Genomic DNA, 9,790 nt, shown 5'->3' on the forward strand with positions numbered 1-9,790 from the left:
TCCCATGCGACCCGGGTCAGACACTGGGGCACTATGAGTCACATAGAAGAAGTAGCTTTATTTAATAAATGAAATTTTCAAAGAAATGTTTTATTTTATAAATGAAGTCCAAAAAAAATTTATTTAATCATTAAAGTTAAACGAATCTCAAACAAATAATCTTAAAGAAATAATATCTCTTAAACAAATAATATTTTTTAACGAAATAATATCTCAAACAAATAATATGTTGAACAAATAATCTTAATATCTTTTTGTAAAATCTTAATCTTTTTTTTATCTTCTCTTAGATCTTCTTATTTTCTTGTCTTTCCTTCTTTTCTATAAGATTTTTTTTTCTAGAGAAGCAGTTAAAATTGTGCTGCTATCTTGTTGTCTACGTTTTCTAGTGCTTGAGAGATGTTTTGTTTTAAGATAACCTCTGATATCTGCAGGACTTCTAAATTGCTTCGAGACCTGATCTGCTACTTCTTTCTCATTCACTACTAATTCTGGATCTCTATTATTTAAAAAGATATTTTATTGATTTTATAAGATATTGATAAATGATTTAAGATATTAGGTTGAGTAAAAAGTCATCGCGTATTTTTTAGCTCAAAGTTGTATATACAATATCTTCGTCAATAATGAATAAAATTCAAATTTAAGAAAAGGGTTTTAAAGCTTGAAATCTCTACTTTTAAAAGCTTATCACATTTTTTAAGTTTATATGAGTTTGATAATTTTTACATACCAAAAATTACGAGCTGAAAAAGACGAAAAATTTTCTTCTCACTTTGTGGATTTGTAACGTGTCCAAAACGAATTTGAGAAAATTTTCGATTACCTATCGTGAAAGCTTGATACTTTCCCTACAAAATCGTTTTTTTTTAATATTCCTACGACTTTTGATTACTGAGTTATCGCGGATTAAATAAAAGAATTATTTTGACTTTAATTGCTCATAACTCCATTAAAAATTGTCGTATCGTATAATTTAAAAAAGAGATTTTTAAAGCTGAAACTTTACTCTATCAAGATATATTTATATTGTTGGTAAGAAAGTAATTGCAGTTTTTACTGATAGATGTCTTTTAAAAAAACGCGACGACTTTTTACTTAACCTAATATTTAAGAAATAATATGTAGATACTTTAATAACACATGATTTGTCATGATATATATAGCATTCGTTATATAGAAAAGATAATAAACCTGTTACATTGTTCGTTTCCTCTGTAAACATATCTATTGCATGGGGCCGTTCTGAAGCTAAACTCGGGAAAAAATCATCATCCCTGAATGCATGTGAGTTATAAGAAAAAATGCTAGTCTTTTTAAAAGCATTAATGATATTATTTGATGATGGTAGGTCATAGCAGATGGTAGGGCTGTGCCGACAAATCCAGCTATTTCATAAATTGATACAGTTTTCCCTGAATGACTCATCATCCATGAATCGATAGCAGTATTGTAAAACTTTTGGAATGGACTGTATAGGCCAACATCAAGGGGCTGCATTTGATGTGTTGAATGCGGAGGTAGTGTCAAAATGTGAACACCTTTTGCTAACTCGAAGACGTCTAAACTTATGCGACTCTCATGTTATCATAAGGTTATCATAAATAAAAAATGATGGGTTATGTCATCCTTAGTACTGTATGAAAATTTTATAAAATGTTGCATTGTTTGAACAAAGAATTAAGTATTCATCTAGTCTGATGGATGCCAAACCCAAAAAGTTATGCGGAGCACCGATCATCATGTGATCGCGGAAATTGACCCGAGGAAATATCAGAACAGGTGGTAAATAATTTCCATCACGGATAATACAACATGTAATGAGAACTCCTTTTTCCGCACTTGTTACTTTACATACAGCTTTGGAACCTTTCTTAGCTATTATTTTTCCACTATTTTGAACTATTGTAGATTTAGTTTCATCTAAATTATAAATTCCTGATGGATCTTCAAGTCGCGGCTCTTTTTTGAATAATGTTTGATAGTTATCGAAAAAGGCTTCTACATTATGACGATTAAATGCCGTAGCTCGAGCCAAACTATAATACATCTTTCTGGAGATCGAAGTGATAAATTTGGATGTTTTTAAAAAAATCTTAACAACCAGTCTTTACCTGTTATTTTTTTCTCAACCCGCGACACAGAACATTTTTATTAACAACAGCAGTTTCGTATGCTAGTTTACAGCAGACTTTTGTTGTCAATCCATAGAATATTTTGCAGCACATTTTTAAATAATCAGTAATTGAATTTTCTTGAACATCAGTAAAAATTTTTTGATGGCTGTAGTTTGATGTAAGTCCAAATTTCATACCAGGTGACTTTATAATTTTAATCTTGTGTCTCAGAGTTTCTCTTTTAACACCGCATCGATCAGCTACTTTTCTAATGCTACCTCCTTTAGCAACCAAATCAATTGCTTTTTTCATATCGGTTTCCTCATATGTACTCTTAGACGACCTTTTTTTTATATTATATTTCCTAACCATTTTTATCGTTTTCTGAAAGAATATAAAAGAATTTGTATTGCCCAATTTCATCACGAAAACTTAACCTTATCTAACCTATCCAAATTTGATAAATTTGAATAGCCTGTGCATAATTATATGTACACAAAGAGATTTATCTAATTACATTTTTATCATATGTTAAAAATACGCGTAAAATACGATTATATACGAGGGCAGGTCAATAAGTTTTTAGAAAAACATAGTAAAAACATAGTAAAACACATTTTTTTTTATCGATTCATTTTTATTTCTCAACATAGTCTCCTTTCAGCTCGATACATTTGATTCAATGATTCTCCAACTTTTTCAAGTCGTCCGAATAATATGATTTATCCAACCCTTCAAGATAAGCCTCTGTTTCGGCGATGAGCTGCTCTTTGGTGATGAATCTCTTTCTTCCGAACCATTTCTTCAGTTTTGGAAACAGGAAATAATCGTAGGGGGCTAAATCTTGCCGATAGCTTTTTCATACCCAATTGTTCGTGCAAAATTGAAATTACTGTGCCATGTGATATGCCTATGGCCTCAACAAGCTCGCGCACTTTCACTCGTCGATCAGTCAAAACAATATCGTGGACTTTATCGATGATTTCTGGCGTAACAGCCTCAATTGGACGTCCCAAACGAGGTGCATCACATGTGGATGTACGACCACATTTAAATTCATTCACCCTATTGTATACAGTCGCAAACGCTGGTGCAGATGTGCTATGAACATTATTCAACTCGGCTTTGATTTCTTTCGGTGTTAAATCTTTCATATGTAGATGTTTGATTACTGCATGAAACTGGTTTTTTCCATTTTGCAAAAAATACAAAAGTTGTTCGTTTTAATCGTCTACAGAAATAAAACCACGCGATGAATTTCGCTCAAAATTTGACAGTAATTAGCTGAAAGATATTACTTGTCAAAAAGTAATGTGATATGACACTGCGAGTGCCCTCTGACAGATTTTCTAAGAACTTATTGACTTGTCCTCGTAATTTTTTATGCATATACGGTTCTGCAGTTACGCAAATTTTTTTAAACTCCTGTTAGTATATGGTGTCTAATATAAAAGATGGTGAAATATAACATCGAAGTAAATAATAAATGATTACCTGCACTGCAGAGAAAATGCAGAAAGATGTGTAGAATTACGTATGTAATTCGTAATATCTATATCATACTTTATAGAAACAATATATAAGAAATTGTGAGAGGTAAAATAATCACTTTTGCACCATTAGATTCTTTGACGGCATGTACGAGTATATGGAAAGATGTGAAACGGAAGTGAATCACTGCCATTTACATAGATACATTAGTATGGGTAACTAAATAACAATCATAATACCAATTGCACCAACCTAAACATTCTGGATTTCTCTAAACAGTCAATGACCCATAGAGCTCCGGTCTCCCCTATAATTAATTCACACATCAAAAAATTGTTACGTTTGAAGTTGAACAACATATATAGATATAATAATCATGTAAAGTTCATGATCTTGAACCTTGTACGCAGCATAAAGAATTATCTTTTTACTATCTGTAACTCTTTTTTCTTCAAACAACAGAAAAATCTACATTTCTTTTGCCAAAATGAATCTAACAAATTCAATATGAAAATGGATTGGTCATTTTATAAACAGAAAAATTGTGAACTTAAATCCAACATATACAATATTTTGCGACTAACATGCAAGATCATTTCTTAAACGTGTTCGACAACAATCATTCTCCAAATAATATTTCGATTAAATATTCTTTAACACAGCCTTTGCAGATTAATCCATCGACTTTATTAACATTAAAAATTTTACTTGATCCCACTAATTTCTCGAACTGTCTTCCTCCTCAATGAACACAGTCAAAGATAAATGGTTGTTAAACCGTTCATCGATACCTAATGACATTAAATGTCTGATACAATTAGGAGAGAATTTTTCTTTGCCTACTATAAACACTAAAAAATTAACAATTGAATTTATAATAAATACTAAAAATAATATTAATAGACTCCCTATTAATACTAAAAATACTGTCAAAAACAGAATTATTCTTATCATTAATAGATTATCTTTCTTTTCTTCTCACTATAACACGAACATTAAACTTCTCTTAAATAGAAAAAAAGCAGTCGAATGAATTCGTGGCTATCAATCCAAATATAATTTTTACTAAGGTTGATAAGGGAAACGTTACAGTAGCTTTTGATAAAGATTTTTATATAGAAAAGATCAATAATATGTTACTAGATGTTGGGACTTATGAAAAAGTTAAAAAAAATCCAACTAATAAGATTTCTAACAAACTTAAAGAGCTGCTGACAAGGTGGAGAGATTATGAATATATTACACCAAATGGCTGTAGAAATTGAAATGTTAGTGATTGCAGAATTAGCGTATGTTTTTCCTAAGGCCCACGAGCCGCATTGCCTCTTCAGAATCATAGTCTTTTCGGTGGACAGCTCTTTGTATAACTTTTCGTTTCTCTACATAAAATGTTATATAAGAGCATTCCAAAAGCCGCAAGTCACATTAGCAATAGTTTTAATTTGGTAAACAAATTGAATAATAAACATATAAAAAAAATTTTTTTCAGCTTAATTTTTCTTGATGTGGTTGCATTGTTTACCAACGTACCTACTGATTTAACTGTAAAGAGCATCTATTCGAAATAGAGTTTTATCTCAATCCACTGTAGCATACCGAAAGATAAATTCTTCGACGCAGTGCGACTTGTAGACTCGACTTATTTTAAATTATATGATTGGAAACGAGACCGTTTATATTACAACTTAAGATACGAAGCGCCCTACCGGTCTGAGTGTTAAGATGTTGAACTACTATATATTACAATATATATTCATTTAAAATGAATTAATTTTCAGAAATAATCATTGCGTTGCCGATAAGATTATCGGACAGTCACACAATCAATCTGAACTAATAATCCTCCCAAAATTTCCCAAATTTAAAAAACTGTAATAAACTTATTGCGAAAAATATTGCCTCGGCCGGGAGTCAAACCCGGATCTCTTGCATTCTGTGCAGCTCCTCCACGTGGAATATGTGTGTATATGTAAAATGCATTCGTGATAAATGAGCATCAAAGTTTTTCCGCAACAATGCGCTATATTCTTGTTGTTTCCTGCTCGCATTGTCGCAAGCGATTCACATCATTTTCAATATTATTTGATATTGAAGGTAAAGTGGAATTTTATACACATATACACACACATATACTCACATATTTATATAACACATATTTATATATTTAGTTAACAGCTATATAGAGACATGTGTGACGAGTTAACTAAAAAATGTAAGCGAAGTTTTCAGAAGCTTGGCTTACAGACGAAAGCTACAAATCTTGGATACGTAAAATATCATCCGATAGCAGTATGTATTACTGCAATGTGTGCAATAAAAATTATTCATGCGATTCAATACATGTTTCGAGACATACGAATTCTGCGTGTCATAAAAATAATCTTGAAAATAATATTGTACATTGTCCATTAATGACGATACTTCTATTCATTTATTATCTATTAACGATATTTCAATTAAAAAATGTAACAATACCCCAACATTTAAAAAGAAATGGTTATATTTTGAGCAGTTCAAATGTTGGTTACGTGAAGCGCCACATGATGAAAACTTATTTTATTGTTCAATCTGTGACAAGTATCTTATTGCTCATTTATCTCATATCTATCGTCTCGCAGAATCCGAAACATATGTAAACAAATGTAAAAGTTCTTTTAATGAAACAAGTGAACCGAATGCAAATTTAAATGTATAAAACAATGAATCGCTTTTGTTATTCGAGGAGCGTATAAAAGAAGCAGAAATAAGATTTAAAGACACATTAATCGTGGAAAAAAATTTTGCTTATACAACTGCAAATGAGATTCTTAGTTTGTTCCAATATATTGAAAAGGGTCCCAATGTATTACAGAGCATGAAAATGAGTCGTAAAAAAATGTACAAATATTATTACGAACGTTTTGAGTCCAGTTCAAACGAAATGAACAACATTCAGAACACGAAATTTACAATATTTATCGATGAAACATCTGACATTTGTAATGACAAATGGATGACTTTTCTTATTTGATACATTGAGCCAAAAATAGTACATAATAGAATGCAATTAGTCAAATTACCAGGTGTACAAGTATGAAATGCAGATTTGAGAAAACAGATGGCTCATCAATGCAGTGTGTGGTATGAAGATTTGACTGTTATGCCATTTTGAAGTGCCATCAACAAGTGTCAGACGCGCACGAGTGATAAATTGAAAAAGTGTTTGCATAATGTTGTGTTGCTGTGTTCGATATGTCGAAATTTATACCAAACAAAGAGCATTCGCGGACAGCATTAATTTTTTGTTTTCATTTGAAGAAAACTGCTGCTGAATCATACCGATTACTTCGAGAAGCTTATGGTGAACATGCTCCATCGCAAGATACGTGTGAACGATGGTTTCGGCGTTTTAAAAGTGGTGACTTCGATGTTGCAGACAAGGAACACGGAAAACCGCCAAAAAGGTACGAAGATGTGGAATTGCAAGCATTGTTGGACGAAGATGATTCACAAATACAAAAACAACTCGCAGAGCAATTGAGCGTTAGTCAACAAGCTGTTTCCAATCGCCTACGAGAGATGGGAAAGATTCAGAAGACCGGAAGATGGGTACCGCATGAGTTGGACGGCAGGCAGATGGAGAGGCGCAAAAACACATGTGAAATTTTGCTTGCACGATACAAAAGGAAGTCGTTTTTGCATCGTATCGTTAGTGGGGATGAAAAGTGGATTTATTTTGAGAATCCCAAGCGCAAAAAATCATGGGTAGACCCAGGCGCACCATCCACATCGAATCGCTTTAGCAGAAAGACGATGCTCTGTGTTTGGTGGGACCAGAAGGATGTGGTCTATTATGAGCTGTTAAAACCTGGTGAAACGGTTAATGCTGGACGCTACCAACAACAATTGATCGATTTGAACCGTTCGCTGCTTGAAAAAAGACCAGAATACCAAAAGAGACAACACAAAGTCATTTTTCTTCATGACAATGCTCCGTCTCATACGGCAAAACCGATTCGCGACACGTTGGAAGCACTCAGCTGGGAAGTTCTACCCCATGCGGCTTACTCACCAGACTTGGCTCCTTCCGATTATCACTTGTTTGCATCGATGGGTCACGTACTTACTGAGCAACGCTTTGGTTCGAAGATGTGAAAAAATGGCTCGATGAATGGTTCGCGGCAAAGGGGGAAGATTTTTACTGGCGTGGTATCCACAAATTGCCCGAAAGATGGGAAAAATGTGTAACTAGCAATGGAGCATACTTTGAATGAAGCTCTTTTTATCATTCTTCCGAATTTAATGTGTTTTTTTGGAAAAAAAAATCCGCATTTCATACTTGTACAACTAATTGATAGGTGTACAAGTATGAAATGCGGTTCTGCTAAAGATTTATTATCTATAATGGATAATGTAGAGACGAAAATATTTTCTTTTCTTACACTATTATATATTTTAGATTTTTTAAACAAATTTAATGCACATTTTCAGTCATTAGAAACACGAATTCATGAATTGCAACCAAAATCTTTAACATTACTGTATAAAATATGTCAAAATTTCTTTTTTAAAGAATGAGCATATACAATGTTTTTCTGTACATATACTGTTTCGTTTAAAAAAAAATCAAAGAAATCTTGATAAAATTAACTTAGGATCAGAATGTCAGGAATATCTGAACGAATTAATGATGCAAAGGCACGAAAACGTAGTTATAATAGTTCGAAGCAACTGTTTGATGTTTTATGTGACTGTTGCTGAAGAAATTCGTAAAAGATTGCCTATAAATGATATTTTTTTATCAAAATTAAATGTTTTTGGATCTTCAGTATGTTTACAAGATACTGATAGAGAAACATCATTCAGCAATGTTTTATTTATAACTCAAACTATCGGTGGTTTTGATGAAGACTTAAAGTTTTATGAAGTTTTAAAGAAAGAATGGTTTGCATTGCCATTAGATTTTACACTACAGAAGAAAATCAGTCTCGCTAAATTAAGATTCGATGATATGTGGAAACAAATTTTGCAATCTCAGTATCCAAATAACATCGATAAATATCCAAACTTAAAAAAACTTCTAAATGCTGTATGGTCACTTCCAAATTCAAATGCCGACGCGGAGAGACCGTTTTCCTTCTTAACTGATTTGAAAACAAAAAAAAGCAACAAATTATGGCCAGCTTCCGTTAATACTACTTGCATTGTGAAATCAGCATTAAAGGCAAGAGGAAAAACTTCTTTAAGTATGATTATCGAAAAAAAACATTTGTCTCGTATGTCGATGAACATATTATACAGTAGTTTTGCTAAAAAAAAACCCACTTTAGGATTTCATACTGCTGATATAAATGATATTGCTGGTCCTTCGAGAACAGATTAAAAATATTAAATGTAAAATTTAAATCTTTTGTAAACTTACTTAAATATCTGTAAGGATATAACGTTTAAAAGCATATTAAAAATATTGTCCGCAAGAGTATGACGCTTATATACCCAATGAGCGAAACGTGTAAAGTCGACACATAAGGCAACATTAAGATTTCTTTAAAAGTTCTGTTACGTCCAAGCTCCGCGCGCATGCGGAGCTGAGCAGATGAACGTAACAAGGAACCGAATTATTAGACCGATTTGATCGTGTCCAGGCTCCGGACCGCAAGGGAGCCGTGGAGAAGGACCGACGCAAATCGGGAGACACTTCGCTTCGTCCTGAGGCTCCTAACGAGCCGGGGGTCGAACGGTGGACGAAACGGAAACCTCTGTTCGTGTTCCGCTAAACGGACACACGAATCGACGCGTACTTTTAAGTTAAAGGGCCCAGACTGGGTCAGTGTGCCGAAAGGGCACACTTTAACACCAGCTGTGCCATACGGCCGTATGCCCTGACTTTCGGTCATGGAACTTAATCCAAGTGATCGGGGAGAGGGCGAAGTGCAATCGCGGGAGAACTAAAAAATACGAGGAGAGGTTATATTTGAATAAAGACTACTGAGAAGTTTATTTAATAATGGTATAATATAAAAGAACAATATCGAGTAACATTTTAAAATAGTAAAAAAAAAAGAAAATAAATACAATTTTTTAGAGTAAATAAGAAAGAGAAAAAGGAAATAATACAATTTTGATATTCTAAATTATGTATACAGATTTATACATGTGTATGTGTGTGTGTGTGTGTGTGTGTGTGTGTGTGTGTGTGTGTG

This window comes from Trachymyrmex septentrionalis, unplaced genomic scaffold (assembly GCF_001594115.1).
Source record: "Trachymyrmex septentrionalis isolate Tsep2-gDNA-1 unplaced genomic scaffold, Tsep1.0 scaffold134, whole genome shotgun sequence".
Lineage (NCBI taxonomy): Eukaryota > Metazoa > Arthropoda > Insecta > Hymenoptera > Formicidae > Trachymyrmex > Trachymyrmex septentrionalis.